The sequence below is a fragment of the Podarcis muralis genome, chromosome 3 (assembly GCF_964188315.1).
Source record: "Podarcis muralis chromosome 3, rPodMur119.hap1.1, whole genome shotgun sequence".
NCBI lineage: Eukaryota > Metazoa > Chordata > Lepidosauria > Squamata > Lacertidae > Podarcis > Podarcis muralis.
Genome location: NC_135657.1, coordinates 41883835 through 41906623, shown reverse-complemented (window position 1 = coordinate 41906623; position 22789 = coordinate 41883835).

Here is a 22789-nt window from a genome sequence, read left to right as displayed (position 1 = left end):
ACCCAGAAATAGTACCTCGGGTTAAGAACTTTGCTTCAGGATGAGAACAGAAATCGTGTGGTGGCAGCACAGCGGCAGCGGGAGGCCCCATTAGAAAAGTGGTACCAGGTTATGAACAGTTTCAGGTTAAGAATGGACCTCCAGAACAAATTAAGTTCTTAACCTGAGGTACCACTGTCATGCCTTATCTGATTGCCTTTTTCTGGGTAGCCTGGCCTTTCCTTTGAGATGGTAAATAGTTAGTTCCTGAATCTCTTATGCATATTGATAGCGTGCTCAGCTAACACCTGGAATCTCACACCATTTGTCGTGCAACAATGTAGTGCTCATATCGCTATGGATTAGACATTTACAGCTCAGTCCTATCCAGAGGTAAGTCTTGTTCACTTCAGTGGGGCATACTCACAGGTCATTGGGGTCAGGATTGCAGCAAAAGCCTTCAAAGTCCCACTAAAAGCTGACATTGCAGAATAAATTCTTTACCCATGGGAAGAAAGTTTGGGAAGTTTAAAAACACCGCAGAGATAAATTCCTTGCAGGTTGTGTCCAATGTCAGCAAACGGATTTCTGTTTAAGCTTGAATTTTAGATTTAATCTTTACGATGACAACAAAGAAGCAGGGAAAGAGATAAACAATATATTTGGTTGTAGACAAATGGGATGTTGTTTCTGAAGAAGGGGACTCACAGTAAATCCTCCCTCCAAGAAAGATGGTTACCTCCATGAGCTCAGAGTCGAGGAGAATTATGATGCACGCTGCTAATAAAGTGAAATGGAATCAAAGCAGGCAGAGTGGCTGAGATCCATTTTCTCATTTACAAAATGTACACGGTTCAAATGGCAGCATTTCCCAATATTTTAATGGGAAATATAATTAATGTTAGATTACAATAGCAGGAACATTAAAGTACAAGGTGCAGATGACATCAAATAAATTCCGAGGGCAGCTTGGCAATTAGAACAGAAGCCAAATGGATATATAATGAAGGGGGGCCTTGAAATACAGTTGTACCTATTATACGACTGGGGCAATTATCTGCCATTGTGTTCCCTTTAATGATGGTGCTTTGGCGAGAACACCAGCACCTTGCAATGAATTTATGATGCAAATAACTCTATGATTTCAATCCCACCTTTATTCAATTCTACCTTTATTGTAGCATAGCTGTGGCAGTCTATTTTGGAGCACTAAAATTAAATTACTTTGCAATTATTTATGGCTGCTAATAGTCTCAGGATCTGCATTTGGGAAGGGGAGGGAATAAGTACGCTTAAGAAGTGGAGGCACGTTACAGCAGGTACCCAATATTTGAGCTCGTCATCAAAGCGCTTAGAGAGAATGTTTAACTTATGGGGGCCATTTTCCAAGCGATGAACATAATTACTGTTAAGCACTGCAACTGGTAATTTTTAGGCAATGGGGGTCTGCAAATATTAAGTAATGTCAGTGTTGGCACATCCATGCAGATACACCATTCTTTTTACGCACCAGGAACTACTTCATGAAAAGTGTTATGCTTTTGAACGTGGAACGTTTCACTGTGGTTGAGAACAGAAATATTCAAAGTGTAGTTTGCAATTCGAAATGGATCTGTAAATCCATTGACCTATGCCTGCACGGATCAATTCAGAGTTGCCAACTAACCAATATTTTACTGATATTTTACCATAAAATCGTCTTCTGACTGGTAACCTGGATTCAGTAAGCTCCAGAGTCTTTGGCTTCGCCCATAACTGATCAGACTGGAAGACTTTATCTTCACTTCTTTTCTTGACCTATCAAATTCTGTCGCCTACAGAACTGCTTTCTCAGTCTGAGCTAATAAAAACCCTGGCTCTATGTACAGATGGTGAAGACATATGGATGCATTTTCAAGGTACCTTCTGGACATGCTTAGGCAGGGTTGACATATCAAAATAAAGTTTAAAACCTGTGGTTTTGATGACTTGCAGAAAGGATGCTTACTAGTTGTCATTTCTACAGAAATTTATCAGGCTTCGGGTACTCGGCTTCCTCCTCCACTTTGGCCGTAGATAAGCAGGACAAAGCGAAAAGAGTCTCTTACCATTTAAAGAGTTTTTAATGATCACAGCAAAAGAACAAAGCATCCATTCTCGGAATGAAGGTGCTCCCAATTAAGGTTTCCACCCACTTCCCCCTTGATCACCCCGTCACTTCTGCCTGATCTCGCGCTTTTTGTGTAGCTACTTTATCTGCTCTACGTGACCTTAGACTGATAGGCTGGACACTTTCCAGTAAGAGAGAGTCTGTTAGCTCTCACCCTTCCAGTTCTTCTTTTCACCCCCCAGTTCTTCTCAACTTTTGTCTTCAGAACTATGCCTCTCTGCAAGCCACTGTTCCAAATCTATACTGCTCCACTGCTCCTGGGCAGCTTCAGGAGATCAGGAGCCGGGGGAGGGGGAGGCTCCCACCTTTCCTCATCAGAGCAGTACTCCTCAGCCTGGTCTCTGACAAGATCCTTGGAAGATAAAGGTGGTATATAAATGTAATAATAAATAAATAAATAGGGCCACATTTGCAGGTTTCTGGTTTCTGCAGTGTACAGTGGTACCTCGGGTTACAGACGCTTCAGGTTACAGACTCCGCTAACCCACAAATAATACCTCGGGTTAAGAACTTTGCTTCAGGATGAGAACAGAAATCGCACGACGGCGGCGCAGCGGCAGCGGGAGGTCCCATTAGCTAAAGTGGTACCTCAGGTTAAGAACAGTTTCAGGTTAAGAACGGATCTCCAGAATGAATTAAGTTCTTAACTCGAGGTACCACTATACAGTTAAAGCTCTTAGAAGACCTATACTACAACAATTAGAACACATTAATTAAAAACAAGTTAAAATTACAAAAAATAAGGTGGGTCCTAAAAATATACACCTCAAAGGTCAAAAGTCAAGGTGAACAGGTGCATCAGGTGTGTCACACAATGTTGTTAAAAAGGCACATTTGGGTGCGTAAAGTGAGCTCCTGGTTGCTTCTTTGCAAGTAGGGCTCACTGACAGCAAATCCTACTTGGATTGGCTGCACTAACCAGTTTTTCACCAGGGCTCCATGAATCAGCTGATTGGTGCTATCAGTGAGACCTGCCGTGTCTGCCTGCGTACGTGGTTGGAATTCAAACCACACCTGCAAATGGACATTCTTCCTCGGCAGACATAGCACAGCCTAGTACCTACTATCTTTCGGGCTCCAGCTCCCACTGGAACACCCTGTTATTTTAGCTACCACTTTCCCTATGCCCTCCAACCTAACTTTACGCATGCTAGTCCACTGGTCTAGCCAGGTCCTAACTCTGTGTAAAATATTACCTTACTTCATTATGCCTCTTGCTCTGTGGGGTTAATGCTATGTCAAATATCTCACAAGCTGCTGTGAGCTTGACTCAGGTTTCTTCTTCCAGAACAATACATTGTGTTTGTGTGAATTAATTGTATATTTCATAGTAATATATTTTTGGTGCGTTCTTGAGTGACATTCTCTGAGTCACAGAGAGTGCCTCCTGCTCCATGAGTCAGGATATTTCTGGGTGATCAACAGGAAAATTTCAATTTAGGTATGTTTCTTTATGTCCTAATTACCCTTTTGCTTCACATCACACTGAATTGTCTTACTGATTACAGAGTTTCTCTACCAACCTGAGAATGGCTTTAAATTTGCCCTTCCCAATCTACTTCTGTCTTAAACAAACAAACAAACAAACAAACAAACAAACAAACAAACAAACAAACAAACAAACACCACTGGAACCAATGTGACATAGCAAGGGGGAGAAAGAAAAACCTGACATTTCAAATGATTGTCATTCACTACCTGCATATTAAGAAGGAGCCAATACAAGCAGCAAGAATGGACATGCATTCCAAGAAACAACTCTCTCTGCCTCTCACTTATTTTGAAAGCTGCATATTTCTGCTGTACTTTCCCCAGAGTTATTTTTTAACATTTTGGTGAATCACACTGCCCTGTTATGCAAAGTGACTCTCTGCAGGCTGGACTGGAATAAATCTCTGGCTTAAACCACAGATCAGCCATGCATTTCATTGGCAGCTTTAAGCAAGCTATTGTTCCTTACTTAGCCTCAGCCTTGCTCCCTATCAGTAAAAGGGTGCACAGATATTTTATTTTTACAGGGCTGTGGTAGGGATTGAGAGCCAATGCAAGCTATCATCTCACCGCACATTCAACCACACATCTGAACCTCTTATCGGGATCCTTGGTGGGGGAGTGCAGAGAACCAAGCTAGTGATAGTGTTATAATTTTATCTTTTCTGTAAATTGCTTTGAGGTTTTTTCCTACAATCAAGCATTATATAATTTTTATGAAATACATAAAAAATAAACCATGGGATGACAGAGCTCATCTGTATGAGTTTCATCGCGTGGTGCCCTTTCACTAATGGGATTCTGTCCATTTGTAGAAGAGTCTTGAATCTAGTGGAGACTCCCAATAATGAAAGCGGGTTGTTTTCCTCCCAGTTCCCCTCTCCACCCTTGCGGCCCGCTTGTGTACCTTCCACCCTGTTCTGGAAGATTGTCTAAACCCCTAGTGCAGATTTTTTAGTAGCACAGAAACCTGCAAGGAATCTTCCCCTTCTATTAGCAGAAGCCTTCACTGGATCAAAAGGCCTTCTACAAATGGAAAGGAACCACTGGAGAACTTTGAGCTCTTAGGAAAAGTGCTGTATTGTTGTTACTAAGGTTCACATGTTTAAATCCGAAGCCCTGTTTGACTGAGACTCCTGCATATCTGATTGTGGGCTTATACACACTGACCTTTCCTCTGTTCTTTCCAGACACGGTCAATACTTTAAAGCTCCAGGTCCAGGCACCCCCATTTTTTTACTGTAGAGTGTTGCCCACAAAATCCCACTCTTTAAAGCTCAATTGGACTAAATGGCAATCCGACAAAAACCCAAATTGATGTTTGCGCCGATTGAGCACTAAAGAGTGGGTTTTTGTGGAGAAAGCTCAGGGGGGAAAAGAAAGAAGCACACACACAGACATTGAAATTTTAAGTGTGGACCTGTGCCTGGAAAGAATAGGGCAAAAGATGAGTATGGATAAACCTTGTATCTCTTCCAGTATGAGGACTATAATACCTATAGAGGAAGCCTGCCTGCATTCCCATCATGACCAGAAATGGTTCAGACCAAAAGGCATACCAAGCCCAGCACTTTGTTCTCACAGTGGCCGACCAGATGCCTGTGGGAATCCCCAAAGCAGGAGCTGAGCACAAGATCACTCTTCCAGCCTGTGATTCCTAGAACATAGCCGTTGTGGTTAGTAGCCATTGACAGCCTTGCCCTCCATAAATTTGTCTAGTTCTTTTAAAAGTCATCCATGTTGGTGGCCTTCACTACATTTTGTGGGAGGGAATCACCCAGTTGAACTAGTTTAGCTGTGTGAAGAAGTGCTTACTTTCACCTGTCCTCTCCCAACATTCAGCTTCATTGGATGGTCCTGAGTTCAATAAAAGGTAAAAAAGGTAAAGGACCCCTGGATGGTTAAGTCTAGTCAAAGGCAACTATGGGGTTGTGGCGCTCCTCTAACTTTTCAGGCTGAGGCAGCTGGTGCTTGTCCACAGACAGCTTTCCAGGTCATGTGGCCAACATGACTAAACCGCTTCTGGCACAACGGGATACAATGTTGGAAACCAGAGCGCACGGAAACGCTGTTTACCTTACTGCTGCAGCAGTACCCATTTATCTCCATGCACTGGTGTGCTTTCGGACTGCTAGGTTGGCAGGAACTGGGACAGAGCAACGGGAGCTCACCCTGTCGGGGGATTTGAACCGTCAACCTTCCAATCAGCAAGCCCAAGAGATTCAGTGGTTTAGACCACAGTGCCATCCACTGTAATCATCATCATCATGTTCACATCTATACACTGGCATTTACGGTGTGTGAGTTAGAGCCACACTTTCTCTCATCCTGCCCATCCCAGCTCAGAGACTTAACTTGCATAGAGCTGGGTGAGAAAACAAATTCCTAAACCCCTGAAGAATAGTAAATCTAACAATTCACAGTAACAAAAATTTAACAAGGCATCTCCTCCAAGTAAAACTAGGAAGAGTGATTTACCCCAGTAAACAGCCGAGGGTATGGCATGCCATATGGTGCTCTGAAGGCATTGTTTATGCTCCTTATAAAGACTTCAGGAAGTTTATATAACTTGACAAGGTGAGTCACAGCTATTTCTAGCCTGTTACCTGTTTCCTCATGCTGTAGAAGTCTTATTAATATGATTATGGGGGCCTGCTGGGTCATAGCTTGAACCAAACCTTTCTGAAGTTGTTCAGTATCTTTTCTTTGCATGCAATTATTTGGGTTCTAGCCTTTAATGGAGAGATGATATTGTTAACACAGTAGGCATTTACCCATTTGCCGTCAGACACTCCAGAGCATTTTTAATCTTCCTCATGCTGCTTTGTACTTATTTACCATGTCTGCTACTCATTAATTTTCTTTTAATTCCAAAAATTGTGAATTATCTGGCTTTTCTGCTCAAGCAATCAGAGGCACGCCTGGTCTAATTAGAGCTTTAATTTCTGCGATATGCAGATTTAAATTAGATCCTGTTATATCCATAGGGAGAGTAAAGCCTGGGAAACACTGAGCGAAAAGGACAGTGCAGACATTGGACAGCTGAAGCAACAGCATTTCAGCAGAACTCTGTGGAAAACCACTCACTAGCTCTGTAACATTCCAACTTTTTAAGGTGTGTGAACATGCCAATACAGGGCTAGCACCAAAATATTTTTCTGCCCCAGGCAAAGGAGATGGAGCCTCTGCTCCCTTCTTTGTATACAATCACAAATAGCAGTTGAATACTTTGTCAGCACTGGTGGTGGGGCACACATTGTCCTCCACTTCACCTGAGAGAGCAGGCGAGCTTAGGGCAGGGGTCAGCAACCTTTTGGGGGAATGTGGGCAAGTATTGTGGGCACCAGTCACAAAATGGCTGCCATGGGGTGTGTGACATAACACAAAATGGCTGCCACATCGAAAGGAGCAGAAAGAGAGAGAACCACTAAAAGTTGTGGGCAGTCACCTATATCAGCCACCATCATGCTCTCTCACAAAGGGCAGCCCTTTGCACATTTCCTATTCAGAACAGAAGGGAAGATGGGTGTTTAATCTTGGTATCCAGAGAAATGTGGACACCTGAGGTAGCATTTTCAGTGTAGGAAAGACAAAGTCAGTGCAAACACTGTGGAATTCCTTCCCAAGAGAGCTCGATTGGCTCCCACTTTGTTATGTTTCCATTGGCAGGCTAAGACCTTCCGGTTCAAACAGGCTTCTAGAACAGGCTTCTGCTGTCAGGGGAAATTATATTTTAATTGCTGGTTTTAAATATGCTGCATTGTATTTCAATTATTGTTTTCAGCTAGTTGTTTTTATTATTCGGCATTTGATAATTGACGTCTTAAATCAGAACTTGGGAGAAAGGCGGGATAAAAATATGTTAAGTAAAAAAATAAAACAATAAAACTATTCTCTGGCGGCTTGCTACTGCTGCCCCCCCCCCAACTCCACTTGCCACTTGCTCACTCAAACAGGTGCTGCAATCCTTCCTGACCATTGGCTATGCTGGCTGGGTTTGAGAAGAGTTACAGCCCAATGATGAATGGGGACTCTCAGTTTCCTCACCCTTGATTTTGGTGGTTCCTTGATATAGGAGTACAGCGTAAATTATTTGCAGGATGAAAACAATTTTTGAAATCCAAGTGCAGGGGGAAAAATGACAGCCTACCTGCTTTTTTGATCAGCAGTGCCTTGAAAAGATTCCACTTACCACCTGGGAGGGCAACTCATGCTGCCCACAACGGCCAATCATTCCATAGGTAGCACAGTGAAAAATATCAACATGCCTGCTACTCCTGCTTTTACACTGCAGGTATAATTAAGTCGCAGGAAAAAGCCTACGAGGACATAGACTGTCAGTTGGCAATTACTCAGCCTCATTCCACAAAGAAAGAGGTTCGTTTCTATCTGATTCTCCTTGTGCAATTTCCCCTCCTAGCCTTCTGTTCCTCCTTCATGCTGTTTCATTGTAAATATTTTAAAGACATTTGATTCATCGGAGTGCTGTTGGGAAAGCCTGATTATTTGGATTGGATTTGGCAAGGACTCTTAGCTAAAGTGTCTTCCAAAACACACACACACACACACACACACACACACACACACACACACCGCCCAGCAGGCAGGTCTGGAGCTGGGCACAAATGCAGCAGGCAGGTCTGGAGCTGGGCACAAATGCAGACCCCTATTTTTCCTCCCTTTAGCAATTTTGCCCTTTCTTTTTTTCTTTCTTCAGTCATAGTCTTCTTTTCCTCCACATCTAATTTTTCTTCTCAAATTACCCTCATGTTTTTGAGGTCAATGGTCAAGTAGAAAATAAGGACCAAAATATTCAATGCAGGCTAGTTCACTTGGTAGGGCAGTGACTCAGTAGACAAAGTGAAATGTCAAGCAATTTTTGAAGCAGAACCTCCCCAAATCTTAAAGCCCATACTCTTTCCTGTCCTTTATTTAAGAGTGTCTCCTGCACCGCTCAGACAATCCCTATCCAAAAGAAATGCTATGGCCAGAAAGTCCCTCTCATCTGTGTCCAGGCAGAAAAACAAAATGTGATAAGCAGACTCTCTAGCCCTAGTTATGCAGGTTCACTTTCTCATCTTGTCATGATGTCAATCCAGCTGTAGCATATAATATTAGTAGGGCTGTTGCAATGGTAGACCAGTTAGTAATCTGGTAATCTGTTTGGCACGTGCTCAGAGCTGTTTCCTTGAAGGCTACATCTCATAGCACATTTTTGGTAGCCAGCCAATAGGGAGTGTCTACTACTTGGGCCAGATTTGCTCCTTTTGCTTCGTATTTGTTTGTTTTGTGATCTATCACTAGAGAGAGCACAACTAATGGTGGACACAGTGTGAGGTATCTTTCTATAAAAAGTACAGGTTATTTTGCACGAGGTTAAATATGTCAAAATCCACAGTTGGATAATACTTTTATTCAAGGGTTTTTTTCAGCCAGAACTGGAACTCAGTTCCAGCACCTCTCAGGTGGGCACCATTGCCATTCTAAGAGGACAAGGGAGGTGTTCATGGTGAATTCCAGCACGTCTTTTTCTAGAAAAACAGCACTGATTTTATTCAAGATAACCAAAATGTCACACACTTGTGGCCAGCTTTTGAGTTCTCTAGGGCTCTTCATCAGGCAAGATGTTACACAAAGCAGCATTTCTACTCTGAAGCAAGGAGATGCTCCACAGATATATGCTTTTCCCAGCACTTCCATGCCATTTGGCTGCCCATCTTTCTCCCACATCAAGATCTTGTCCTTTCCACAAAACGACAGATATTTAAGAGTGGGCTGCTGAAACACCAGACTGGAAGCAGTCATGTCTGATGCAAGGCAGAAATCGAGCTCTGTTTCTTTCTCTCTCTGTTCAAAAGAGGAAACCTATCTCTGGCAAGTTTTCAGCATGGTTGTTACTTATTTTTAACTGGAATATTAAGTGGTTGTATGAACACCGAGAGGATGGGCCACTGCTTTTTTTGGGAATTCTAAAGCCCACATAGCAAAAACATAAATTAAAACACTTTTCTCTATTTCCAGTGTTCTGGCCATTGCTGGAGTACCCCATTGCTTATGTACCCCAAAGGGCCTTTGCTAATGTACCCCAAAGAGTGCCAGTTCACAAAGGGGAGTTATCTGCAGGCTCAGAGGGGGGAAACAAACAAAAAGGGGGACTTCCCTCCTAAAGAAACCCACCCTAATGAGGGCTGAACATGCTCTGCAATTATGGAATGCTGACTCACATGGTGTGCAGACAGAAACTAGGGGCAGGGGAATGTCATGGAGTGCCTGGGATTCTCAACAACATTCCGCATTGCAACATTCTGTTGGAGATCTCACTTGTATAAGAATTTAGCTCAGCCCAACCCAGCCACAGAAAACAATATTGAAAAGAACCAAAAGCGCTTGGTAAAACAACAGACAACAACCTCTTTGCAAACACTACTGTTAAAGAGAAAGTCAGACAGCAATCTTGGGACTAAACTGCAAACAGTTGCGTTGGATGGAGGTGGTATTTTAACATGTAATAAGTTCAGATCTCCATTAGATGGCAATGTTCCATAACCTTTTTACTCCCAATTTACTGGACTCCATTTGGCTGGAGATGTATGTTATTTCTGGATTAGGAATATGCTAATTCTTTTTTTAGAAGAAATAATGCACAGAGTTATCCCTACTATGAAGCAAATTGAGCTGGCTCAAGCAGCATAATTTGAGCATCAGATTGTAAGCTAGTTAATAACAATTTATAACTGAGAATACAACAGTTGACATTTGGATTTTTCCCCTCGGGCACCATCGTGTCTCAGGCTAATCTCGATAATATACGGTACCTATTTCTGGAATGACGTCATAAATTGTTTCTGCTTCGTTAAAATTCCAGGCGGGTGGCTGTGTTAAGCATTATTGAGATGATGTCAAAGGGTGTTTTCCCACATGAGGCTTAAGGCAGCTCTTGATTCAATCAAGTCACAATGGGACTGGTAGACTAGAGTTGGCCTGAAGACTCATTTGTACTGCACATCTCTCTCTGCATTGTCTTCTACATAAGCTGTATGACAAGTCTTTAGCATAAATAGCACAAGAGAAGATCAAAGGTCCCACAAATATGAAAACAATCAGAGTATGTCCAAATTGCATTTTGTCCTTTGTGGAATAAAGGATAAGTCTGGAAGTAAAAACAATTTTGCAATATTATCCATAACAAATGGTGTGTGTGTTTGTGTATGCACACGTGAGAAGTGGATGCACACACACTTTTTAAGCGGGAGATTTCAGCAGTGAAAGGAGTAAATGCACATTCTTTCAAAGGTTTTTTTTTAACATAGGGAGAAAAACAACTCTGGGCCACATCCACATCATATACTTAAAACACATGGTTTTTCCAAAAGAATCCTGGGAATTGTGGTTTGTTAAGGCTGTTGGGAATCATAGCTCTGTAAGGTGGTAAACTACAGCTCCCAGGATCTTTTGGGCAAAGCCATGTACTCTATAAGTGTAGTGTGGACATGACCCTGGTTCATAAAGTGGCAGGACATCCCATCATCACATTGGTTAGGTTTTCTTTGCTTGTTTTAGTAAGCTTGCTGAGAGCTCCCTTGACTGAGTGGTAAATTCTCTTGACTGAGTGACTCTATTCCCTGTACACATTTGATTGCACCCCACTGTATAAGTCCAACACAATCATCAAATTTGCGGATGATACAACAGTGGTAGGGCTCATTAGTGAGAACGATGAGACTGCTTATAGGAAAGAAGTACAGGGATTAATTCAATGGTGTAAAGAAAACAATCTTATGCTTAACACCAAAAAAACCAAAGAACTCATAATTGACTTTAGGAGAAAGAAAAGTGTATTTTTACCATTGCACATAAATGGCGAGGAGGTGGAGAGGGTTGGTAGTTTTAAATATCTGGGCATTTATATCTCTGAGGACCTCTCATGGACTGCAAATATCAATATGGTTGTGAGGAAGGTGCAGGGGAGGTTGTATTTCCTGAGAATGCTCAAGGGACTGAATCTATCTCAGCACCTACTTCTGTCCTATTACCACAGTACCATCGAGAGCGTCTTAACCTATAGTATATTATCGTGGTATGGGAGCAGCTCTGAAACGGATAAAAAAGCTTTACAGAGAATAATTAAAATTGCCCAGAATGTTATTGGGCTCCAACTACCAACCCTGGATGAGATCTTCACGTCTCGCACTTTGAAGAAGTCACACAATATCCTGAGAGATCCCACCCATCCTGCTCACAACTTCTTTGAACTGTTGCCTTCGGGCAGAAGATATAGGACAATGAAAACACGAACCACACGCCTTCTGAATAGTTTCTATCCAAGAGCTCTGATTGCATTAAATAATGATCTCAGGGCCAGTTGCAAGAAATAGCAAGCAGGGAGTAGGAAGGAATGAGATAGGTTTTAGGTTATGTTAGGCCTTTAATAGGTTATGTTATATTCTGGATTATGTTATGTTTTTATAGATTATGTCTGAATAGGATGAGAGTGTTGGAGATACGTGCAAATGTGTATGTGAACCCGGTCTTTGGGTGGGTGTTTGATTTTCGTTGTTGTGTATACTGTGTATATACGGACAATGACAATAAATTTATCTACAATCTACAATCTACAATCTACAAAACACAGGAATCACAGGGCTGGGTTAGATGTTATGTTAGTCCCAACTTCTTTTAGCCCTGGCATGTAAGATATTTTAAAATAAAAATAGCCCATGAAGAGGAGGAGGAGACCCTTTGCTTTTGCTTCAGCTCCTTGACCCCACCTTGGGCCTGATTGGAATCAGACCCCTTACCCTTTGCTTGATATTTGTAATGGGAAGAAAGCTCCCATTGCTACCAATGGGAGCTTTCCCCACATTATGAGAACCAAGCAGAGGGGAAGGTCCAATTCTGAATGGGATCATTGAAGGGTTGAAGCTCCCTGCCTTATGCTATGGTTTCCTGTCGAGCTCAGCTCTCAGCTCCCTGCAGTTAATTTTGGGATTGAAAACTTACAGGCCGGGGACAATTATGTAAGTGATGCCCTGCCTGGTTTGGCCCTCAGCTTCTCGAGTCTTAAAGGGAGGACAAAGGTTCACAAAAATAGCCTTGTTGTGTGTGGTGGTGTGAGCGTGGGGGAAAGGGAGTTGTGTTGCACAATACAATCACTAGCAGGACTGATAAGCTAGTTACGGAGCAAAATGGCATTTTGTCAGTAGCAACGCTTTGCATTTTGGGTGTTTGGGTGCTGGGGGGGGGCAGAGCATGATATCATGTGACCACAGATGCCCTCCCCTTGAGGAACCGCACCTGGATCCTGGCCTCACAACCCCTGAGTAGTGCATTTGTTATGCCAGGAGCATATTGTCTGGATAAGCTGGTGTTTGTGGCAGTGAAAATGACACGGCACGTTGTGGCGCCTTAGAGACTAAGCGGTTTATTGCAGTACAAGCCTTTGTAGGCAACATCCCAAGTCTCCGGCTGCATAACAAAGTGAGCTGTCATGCATCTGATAAAGTGGATTGTTTCTATGAGAGCTCATACCATAATAAATCAGTTTGTCCCCGTGGTACCACAGTATGGTTTGCTTTCTACCTGAGGTAGAGCAGCACAGATATAAAGGTAACCAAGTAGAAACCCTCTGCTAGTCATTCTGAAGTGTTTTAAAGCACAGGCAAAAAAAGAAGGGGGGAAAGAGAGTGCATTTGAAGGGAGTCTCAGAGCATCTCCTGACATTAATCACTGCATTTGGATGGCAGTATACATTTTTTGCAACTCACTGACCTGGACCAACCAACTCTGGGGTGGTAAATGCCCCTCACCTTTGAGGTGATCACAGTGCAGGGATCGCCAGCCTTCTCTGGGCCTGTGGGCACATTTGGAGACAGAAGAAATTGTTGTAGGCACTGCATACACATCAGAACCAAACACACACTGCAGTCTATTCTGCTGGGCTCCCTATGAGCCCCAAGAGGGAGTAGGATCAGTGTAGGTGAAGTATAGGGGACCCACACACAAAACCCAATTCTGACAATGGGACGAACAAATAGGCTGAGAAACAAAAGATCACTCTGTGGAGAATTCTATTTCCATGCCCTCTCCAGGATACTCCATTCTATTCCATCTCCTACTCAGTTTTCTGTACCCGCAGTGGTAAGTCACATTCTGTACCCCCCACGGTAAGTCACAAAAGCACTCTTCAGCCTGCTTTTGCTCCCCAATTTGTCTCCCACATGGGATAAGAAATAACTGCAAGGCAAAGTTTTGACTCAAATAACAAATTAGGTTTTCTGTGCCTTTTGGATTTGGAGCGAGGGAAGTCTATTTGGAAAGCGGCTGTTTCTAGATGAGGCGTTTATTGTGCAATCACCATGGTTTGTTTACTGTCATTTAATGGGGCTGGACTGGGGATGTCGAGGCAACATCGTCCTGTGTTTTTCCAGGATCGAGTCCAGAATCTTAATGTAGAGATTCTGTTATGGTGGGAAAGAGCAGCAGGGCATCACTGTCCCAATGTGCACAGGAAAAGGTGCAAAACTGGGCTAGGTGGAAAGAGTGGTTCCTGGGGAAGTTGGATGACATGTTGATTCCTTGCCATATACTTCCTTTTGTGGACACCCACTCCCCAATGTGTGATGACATTTACAGTTGCCATGTAGTGGGAAACATGTTGAATAGAGCTCACTGGCTACTTTTCCAGCTGAACCGCCCCCCCCCCCCACTGCTGTTTCACTTGGGGTGGGGTGGGGAAGCGGAGAAGATTTGGGCCCCAGAGATTCCCCATATCTTTCCCAGCAACAACTTTTGAGATGAAAAAATGAGCAGAGCTTAGCAAAGCACAATATAATGCTTGATTTGAGCCTATAGGTGCTTCCAGTTTAGCTTCCTTTTATGTCAAATGGACAGTTTAGCACAGTGTTTCTCAGATTATTTTTGCCCTGCCCAATGTGCCAGGAACTGGTGCCATATTTGGTCCCTGAAACATCCCACCCAACCTGGGCTGTGGTGGTGTTGCTGTAGGCTGGCAGCTGATGACTCTCAAACCAGCACTTCTTTGTGGACCACCACTATGAGTAGCACTGATTTGTTGTTGTTTAGTCGTGTCCGACTCTTCGTGACCCCATGGACCAGAGCACGCCAAGCACTGATTTAGCAGCATGCAATCGCTGCTGCTGCTTTCAAGCCTCTAACACTATGTAGCCAAATAAGCTCCAAAGAGTGGAGGGAGGCAATTCTCATTGGGACCATTGGGTGTGGGAAAGGGTTAAATATCCTCCAACACCAGTAGCACTCCCAGTGCTATTTATCTAGAAAAAGAGTTGCCAGAGCTCACTATGAATGCCCCCCTCTTTCTCTTACAATAGCGACAGCACCCATCTGAGAAGTTCCAGAACCCACCTGAGAGGTGTTGAAACTGAGTTCTGGTGAGTTCCCCCTTAAAAAAAACACACGCCCTGAGCACTCCCAATGACGATAGCCTCTGGTTGCAATTTAGAAAGTGGGGACAGAAAAGAAGGGGGAAAGAAAAAGGCAATGATATTTGGAAAGGGAAGAGTTAAAGTGACAGAGTTGATTCCTAGAAAGGCAAAACGGGCCATACAGAAGGAAGTAGCTACACCATAATCTAGAAAACAACTAGAATAATCAAATAAGCCAGTATAGCAGTGCAATAAAACATCTACACCTGGGAGACATTGTGCATTGAGGGAAAACAGAGCAGGATTTTCTGATCTTTAGAAGAAAAGAAAAGGAAGCTGAACAGGAAAAACATAACACACAAGAAAGGGATGGTGTACAAGTGCCCCATAAGATATAAGGGAACAAAATGTGGTTTCTCCCCAGGACTGTTGCGTTGATAGAATAACATGTCCACACAGGACATCCCAATGCTTTTATGTTTTCAATGTCACAAGCACATTATAGGATTCAAGGCCACAAATAGAGCCTGACCTACGTTCCTTTTCACCTATGCAAACCTGCCATGTTATCCACACGGAGGAGCCCTTCCTTTGTCGGAAAGTCCACTTCTGCAGCAAAGCTTTCTGTGCAAAATCCACAGAGGGTAACCTTGTCTTGAAGCATAATTAGTTCTGAGGAAGAATTTTATCAGCTTAGTCTTTGGGGAGTGGTAGCATGTAAACACTTATTAAAATGTTATTTTGGGGGCATAATTCTGTCATAAGTCAAACTAGGCAGATGCAAATAAAAGCAAAGGTTATCTGTCCACAGGGACTGCTTGCATTTCACTGAGAGATTTATGTCAAATGGCAGATTTTCATCCAAGTTATGAGACAGCAGCAAGGATGAAGCACATTTTTCACAATGTGCATGGAAGCATGTAAGCTTCAGGGTCACCGAGGAATACCAGTTTAAAAGAATAAAATATCCAGATGGATTCTGAAGAAAAGGTCCAAAGGTAGCAGCCAGTAGGAGTGGAATATCCTGCTTGCTAATGTTTCCTAATAATTTGGTGTATGTTTTTTCATCCTGACCTAACAATTCCTTAGTAAAGGGAAGGGCCATAGCACACAAGAAAGTGTTCACATTAGTGAGATCTACAGTATGAATCTATGTCTGTGGTGGCAATCGTGAGGCCTATGGTAAAAAGGGCCAGTCTTGACAGATTCTAGGGTTGTGCGCCCATCTCACTCAAGAGGCCGGGGGCCAGCGCTGTCCGGAGACACTTCCGGGTCACGTGGCCAGCATGACATCGCTGCTTTGGCGAGCCAGAGCCGCACACGGAAACACCGTTTACCTTCCCGCTAGTAAGCGGTCCCTATTTATCTACTTGCACCCGGGGGTGCTTTCGAACTGCTAGGTTAGCAGGCGCTGGGACCGAACAACGGGAGCGCACCCCGCCGCGGGGATTCGAACCACCGACCTTTCGATCGGCAAGCCCTAGGCGCTGAGGCTTTTACCCACAGCGCCACCCGCGTCCCATGTGAGGCCTATGGTGGAACCATCCAAATACCTGGGCTTTTCATAAGCTTACCTGTCATCAATCTCATTTGACAATGAGATAAGTTCATTATTTAATGAAAATGCATGATCTTCTCTGGCAGCGTTTATTCCAGCAGAAGGGATACGTCTAGTAAAATCCGTAGTGTTGGAAGGTTCACATTAATGAATCATATTCTTTAGCTTGCAGTGGCAGTAGTTAGTATTATCACCTGCAGGTCCTGGGACAAAGTAAGTTAAAATTCAGTGTTGGAAACAGTTAAAACAAATTGCAATCATAAGAATAGGGTGGGTTCTAAAACCCACACGTCTCAGGTGTCAGAGGCCAAGGTAAAGCAAGTTGATGCTGTGTGGAAAATTCATAGCCACTGAAATTTAAATATCATGTAGCTGTTGGTGATTAGCTGTGGGAGGAGCTTATCAGAGCTTCAGGGCAGCAGCTGAAGAAGGAACAAAAAGGGTTTTCTTGTGTGAGTTTCTTGTGGCTGATTAGCTGCTCTCTCTGGGCAAAGGTCAGAGGGGGCAGGGCTTCTGTTGAGGTAGGTGATTAGCTGTGGGAGGAGCTTATCAGAGCTTCAGGGCAGCAGCTGAAGAAGGAACAAAAAGGGTTTTCTTGTGTGAGTTTCTTGTGGCTGATTAGCTGCTCTCTCTGGGCAAAGGTCAGAGGGGGCAGGGCTTCTGTTGAGGTAGGTGATTAGCTGTGGGAGGAGCTTATCAGAGCTTCAGGGCAGCAGCTGAAGAAGGAACAAAAAGGGTTTTCTTGTGTGAGTTTCTTGTGGCTGATTAGCTGCTCTCTCTGGGCAAAGGTCAGAGGGGGCAGGGCTTCTGTTGAGGTAGGTGATTAGCTGTGGGAGGAGCTTATCAGAGCTTCAGGGCAGCGGCGCGCGCCTAGCGGCGCGCGCAGTTTGATCCATATTTTAGATTTAGGGGAGCTAGTCTCAAACATTTGTTGGGGGAGACCTAGGTTTTTTGGGAGGGATTTATTTGTCCTGTCTCCACACTTTTTATGATAGAGGACCACTGTAGTCACCCCCAACGAGACGTTCCCAAGATGGAGGGTGAGGGAACAGCTGCAGTCGCCTGTGGTTCCTGCGCAATGTTTGCCATCTTGCCAAAGGTTGCAGGCAGCTTTACCTGCAGCAATTGCATGTTGATTGCCCTCTTAAAAGACAAAGTCCAGCAACTGGAGGAACGTGTAGCTACGCTCCAAAGAATTAGAGAGCTGGAACTCTTCTTGGAAGCAACAGAGCACACCGTCTCCACCAAGGAAGAGACAGGGGACTCCCCTGAGAAGGTGGCTAGTTCACCAACACAGGAGCCAGATATATGGAGAAACGTGACTCAAAGAAGTAGGAGGCCCAGGGTTCGCTCTGATTGTTTAGAAATACGCAATCGCTTTGAGGTCCTTTCCCCTAGCATGGAAGACGAAGAGCAGACTCCATTTGAGGATCTCTCCCTCATTACAGTCGATCAGGTATATGAAGACGAGGAGCAAAGGCAGTCCTCTGGGAATGTCCAGGCGACCTTGGAACCGACAGCTCACAGAAGAACCCTGACCAGACCTAAGAGGAGGCGTGTAGTGGTGATAGGGGATTCCCTACTGAGGGGAACAGAAGCAGTGATCTGTGGGCCTGACAAGATGTCTCGGGAAGTGTGCTGTCTCCCCGGGGCTAAGATCCAAGATGTAACTGAACGACTGCAAGGAATCATAAAACCCACTGACAAATACCCCTTCCTCTTGGTTCATGTGGGAACCAATGACACTGCAAGCAATAGCCTCCAGAAGATCAAAAGAGATTACGAGGCTCTGGGCAGGAAATTGAAGCAATTAAATGCACAAATTGTCATCTCATCTGTCCTCCCAGTTGAACGACGTGGCCCAGGGAGAGAGGGAAAAATAGTGGAAGTGAACAACTGGCTTCGCAAATGGTGCAAACAGGAACGGTTTGGATTCTTAGATCACGGAATGCAGTTTCTTGAAGATGGACTTCTGGCAAGCGATGGGCTGCACCTCACAACGGTTGGGAGGAATGTTTTTGCAAAAAATCTCAGAAACCTCATCAGGAGGGCTTTAAACTGACTAATGTGGGGGAGGGAGACAGTGCTCCTGAAGGTAGGAGTCTATCAATTGATGAAGATGATCATCCAAATGTCATAGACCGAATGGAGCAAAGAGCATGCAGACCTAGTGGTGGGAGGAGAAAATCCTTAAATAAGAGACACGGGGGAATGATTAATGGACTTCAATGTCTGTACACTAATGCGCAAAGCATGGGAAATAAACAAGATGAGCTTGAGCTCCTGGTACAGCAAACTAAATATGACATAATAGGAATCACTGAAACCTGGTGGGATAAATCCCACGATTGGAATGTAATAATGGAGGGATACAATCTATTTCAAAGAAACAGACCAGACAAGAAAGGAGGAGGAGTGGCGTTATATGTCAGGGATGTGTATACCTGTGAAGAGATCCAAGATTTAGAACCTCAAAGCCAAAGTGAGAGCATTTGGGTCAAAATTAAGGGAGAGAAGAATAACAGTGACCTCATTGTGGGAGTTTACTATAGATCCCCAAGCCAAACGGAGGACATAGATGATGCCTTCCTGGAACAGATGGCCAAGCATGCAAAAGGAAGGGAGATAGTAGTAATGGGGGACTTCAATTACCCAGATATTTGTTGGATGTCAAACTCAGCCAAGAGCATAAGGTCAAACAGATTCCTCACTGCCCTTGCAGACAACTTCATTGTCCAGAAAGTGGGAGAAGCAACAAGAGGAACAGCCATTTTAGATCTGGTCCTAACCAATGTTGATGACCTGGTTAGTGGGGTAGAAGTGGAAGGATCATTAGGCGCGAGTGATCATGCTCTTCTGAAGTTTACTATACAGCGGAAAGGAGCAGCCAAGCATACTAGGACTCAATTTCTCGACTTTAAGAAAGCCGACTTCATAAAGCTTAGGGAAGTGCTGGGTGAGATCCCATGGACAGTAATACTAAAAGGAAAGGGAGTTCAAGATGGCTGGGAGTTTGTTAAGAGGGAGATAGTAAAAGCACAACTTCAGGCACTACCAATGAGACGGAAACATGGAAGGTGCCTAAAGAAGCCAGGGTGGCTATCTAAAGAACTTTTAACTGAGTCAAGATTAAAAAAGGATGTGTACAAAAAATGGAAAAGGGGGGAAACCACCAAAGAGGAATTCAAACAAATAGCCAGCACGTGTAGACACAAAGTCAGAAAAGCTAAAGCACAAAATGAACTCAGGCTTGCTAGAGAGGTTAAAAGCAACAAAAAAGGCTTTTATGGGTATGTTCGTAGCAAAAGGAAGAACAAAGAAACTGTGGGGTCACTCAGAGGAGAAGATGGTGAAATGCAAACAGGGGACACAGAAAGGGCTGAACTCCTCAATGCCTTCTTTGCCTCAGTCTTCTCCGATAAAGAAAACAATGCCCGACCTGAAGAATTTGGAGCAAATGATTCAGCAGAGGAAACACAGCCCAGAATAACTAAGGAGATAGTACAAGAATACTTGGCTAGTCTAGATGTATTCAAGTCTCCAGGGCCAGATGAACTGCATCCAAGAGTATTAAAAGAACTGGCAGATGTGATTTCAGAACCACTGGCAGTCATCTTTGAGAATTCCTGGAGAACAGGTGAAGTCCCGGCAGACTGGAGGAGGGCAAATGTTGTCCCTATTTTCAAAAAGGGGAAAAGAGAGGACCCAAATAATTACCGCCCAGTCAGTCTGACATCAATACCAGGGAAGATTCTGGAGCAGATCATTAAGCAAACAGTCTGTGAGCACCTAGAAAGGAATGCTGTGATCACCAATAGTCAGCATGGATTTCTGAAAAATAAGTCATGTCAGACTAACCTGATCTCGTTTTTTGACAGAATTACAAGCCTGGTAGATGAAGGGAACGCAGTGGATGTAGTCTACCTTGATTTCAGCAAGGCATTTGACAAGGTGCCCCATGATATTCTTGTAAAGAAGCTGGTAAAATGCGGTCTTGACTATGCTACCACTCAGTGGATTTGTAACTGGCTGACTGACCGAACCCAAAGGGTGCTCATCAATGGTTCCTCTTCATCCTGGAGAAGAGTGACTAGTGGGGTGCCACAGGGTTCTGTCTTGGGCCCAGTCTTATTCAACATCTTTATCAACGACTTGGATGATGGACTCAAGGGCATCCTGATCAAATTTGCAGATGACACCAAACTGGGAGGGGTGGCTAACACCCCAGAGGACAGGATCACACTTCAAAACGACCTTGACAGATTAGAGAACTGGGCCAAAACAAACAAGATGAATTTTAACAGGGAGAAATGTAAAGTATTGCACTTGGGCAAAAAAAATGAGAGGCACAAATACAAGATGGGTGACACCTGGCTTGAGAGCAGTACATGTGAAAAGGATCTAGGAGTCTTGGTTGACCACAAACTTGACATGAGCCAACAGTGTGACGCGGCAGCTAAAAAAGCCAATGCAATTCTGGGCCTCATCAATAGGAGTATAGCATCTAGATCAAGGGAAGTAATAGTGCCACTGTATTCTGCTCTGGTCAGACCTCACCTGGAGTACTGTGTCCAGTTCTGGGCACCACAGTTCAAGAAGGACACTGACAAACTGGAACGTGTCCAGAGGAGGGCAACCAAAATGGTCAAAGGCCTGGAAATGATGCCTTATGAGGAACGGCTAAGGGAGCTGGGCATGTTTAGCCTGGAGAAGAGGAGGTTAAGGGGTGATATGATAGCCATGTTCAAATATATAAAAGGATGTCACATAGAGGAGGGAGAAAGGTTGTTTTCTGCTGCTCCAGAGAAGCGGACACGGAGCAATGGATCCAAACTACAAGAAAGAAGATTCCACCTAAACATTAGGAAGAACTTCCTGACAGTAAGAGCTGTTCGACAGTGGAATTTGCTGCCAAGGAGTGTGGTGGAGTCTCCTTCTTTGGAGGTCTTTAAGCAGAGGCTTGACAACCATATGTCAGGAGTGCTCTGATGGTGTTTCCTGCTTGGCAGGGGGTTGGACTCGATGGCCCTTGTGGTCTCTTCCAACTCTATGATTCTATGTTTTAAGTCAAAATTGTTTACAAGGTATTTTCCCATGTAAAGCACCATGCATCCATCCATGCCTATATAGTAACATTGCATCTGTATTTTTATATCACATCCCTTTTCTCTCTCTCAAAGAACGTAAGGAGGTATATGTGGTCCCTGACCAGATCCAGGCAAAAGTTGCTCACCTTGCAGGGCGGAGCTGATATGTTAGCTTCCTGGCCAATGGGTCACTGCTGCTTACTGGGAGCGAAGGGAACAAGAGGAGCAAGGCAACAGGGAGTTTAGCCCACTGCGCGAATCACAATGGTGGTGTCTGCCTCCACTGCTAGAGGCAGGATGCCTTTGAATACCAGCTGCTGGCAATTGCAGTGCTCAGATTCTGTTTGTGAGCTTCCCATGGGCATCTGGTTGGCCACTGTGAAGACAGGGTGAGGGACTAGATTGGTCTGATCCAGATAGGCTTCGTCAATGCATTTGTATCATGCCAACCTTGCTGCTGCCCTCTTCTCCCCCTGCCAGTAAACAACAGCAAGCCACCTGCCAGGAAGTGGCTCCACTCCGAGCCACTTCTGGATCCAGGCCTGCTTAGCTTCAGCCAGGCTGCTGCATCACGTGTCCTCAAGCCATGCCCTGGAGTTTTTGGAATGGTTAAAATTCTGTGTCTAGTGAGAGGCGCTAGATTGTCGCTATAAAATACCAGAGCAAAACAAACACAAAAAAGACCGCCCCCCACAGTCTTTCCCATTGTTGCACAATGGTTAATTTAATGAGTAATCTGAGTTATGTTTTGAAGCAGGAATGGCAGTTCAGATAACAGAGGCAAGAGGGAGATCTATTCAGCATGAAGAGCAAAAATACCCGAGCCTCCATTAATGAAGCCATTTCCTCAGTGGTGCTGGACTTGGCTCGACCCTGTTTCCTCAGGGCATCTCAGATAGCTATTGATTTCACTTATACATACATTAGAATGGCAGGATTGGGTCATATATCATTCTTTGCGAAAGGAAACACATTTCCCACCCCCCTTTGTGACTATGCACATGACCCCCTCTCTCAAGCGGCACGTGTTGATAAATCTAGCATCTTCTGGTGCCCTATTCATATTTTCCCAGTGGCATTCTTCCTGCCATCATGCCCCTAGGAAAAACAAAAACAGGTTCAT